The sequence below is a fragment of the Mus pahari genome, chromosome 16 (assembly GCF_900095145.1).
Source record: "Mus pahari chromosome 16, PAHARI_EIJ_v1.1, whole genome shotgun sequence".
NCBI lineage: Eukaryota > Metazoa > Chordata > Mammalia > Rodentia > Muridae > Mus > Mus pahari.
In genome coordinates, this window is record NC_034605.1 from 9,288,138 (window position 1) to 9,289,284 (window position 1,147).

At 46.8% G+C, this 1,147-nt stretch overlaps 1 protein-coding gene across 1 annotated transcript in view; it reads right to left on the bottom strand.

Annotated features, from left to right (window-relative positions):
* The window catches only part of Ucn3 (urocortin 3), a 7,012-nt gene extending 6,198 nt beyond the window's left edge, over positions 1 to 814 (bottom strand). Inside the window, exon 1 of the mRNA XM_021216088.1 lies at positions 301 to 814. The gene's annotated coding sequence lies outside the window, so the exon portion shown is untranslated. The remainder of the gene's footprint in view (positions 1 to 300) is intronic.
* Positions 815 to 1,147: the final 333 nt, after the last annotated feature.

The following is a 1,147-nucleotide window of genomic DNA, read 5'->3' on the forward strand; positions in this document are numbered from 1 at the left end:
GAGAGAGAGAGAGAGAGAGAGAGAGAGAGAGAGAGAGAGAGAGAGAGAGAGAGAGAGAGAGAAAACAAACTGCATTGGATCTGCCACTTCTTCAGAATGGTCATTTTGAATAATTTTTCCCTGGTGTCTCTGGTACCAATTTCTGCTGGTTTAAAACAAGCCTGGCCATGGAGTTCAGCACTCTCTTCCCATGAGTTCCCACGGAGGACTGCTAACAACTCAGCTGTCTAGTCGCCAGCCAGCCCTTGTTGAAAGAAAATACATTTACACTTCATAAATCAATCCCGAGAACAACCTTACCTGTAAGTGGACTTTGCTCTGGAGTGGAAATGCTCGGGGGCGAGGGGCACAGAGTCCGGGCCAGGAGGGCTACTCCCCGCAGCTCTTCTGAACTTCTGACTGCTCAGGGTCGCAGCTTTGTCTTCTCTGGTACCGTTCCTAGTGGGCTGTGATAGTTCCTCTCTATGGAAACAGCTCCACTCCCCTGTGCATATATGTAAAAGTGACAGATCACAGGGTGGATCGTAATTCCAGACGTAGTGTCTACATTAGGTTGAGATTTCATTTAAAATACAACTAGAGCCGGCTGCGCACGTCACAGAGATGACAGGTACTCAGGAGACTATAACCCCTCCTGCCTTCCCCTCCTCTAGTCACCTTCGTCTTCCCCTCCTGCCCTTGCAACTTGCTTCATCAATTAAAGACAAAAGAAAACAAATAACAACAGAACCCAGAGCACAGGTAAGCTGAGAAGCAGTGTCTTTGGACAGAGTTTCATTACTGATTTTAATTCTGGCTAATTCTAGCCTCTTCTAACCTCTTGCTCCCGCTCGCCCTCCCAGTGGAGATCTGGGGCTCCAAACTGCTTTGCAAGCATAGAAGGTGGTTTGGAGTTCAACTGTTGCCGTGTCCTTTTGCGGGTTCTGACAGCAGTATTAGCCGGCTACTCACACAGCTCATTATCACTGTGTGCTTGTCAAATACTTCTGTGTCCAGAGATTTTTAATAGGAAATCACTTGAATTTTACTAGTCTGTGAACACAATATTTACTGGACACCTACTGTGTGCCAGGCATGGTTTTCAGACTCTGAGAGAATTCGATGATAAGGAAGTTGGGAGTTGGGGCTGGTATAGAAAAGAGCTAAA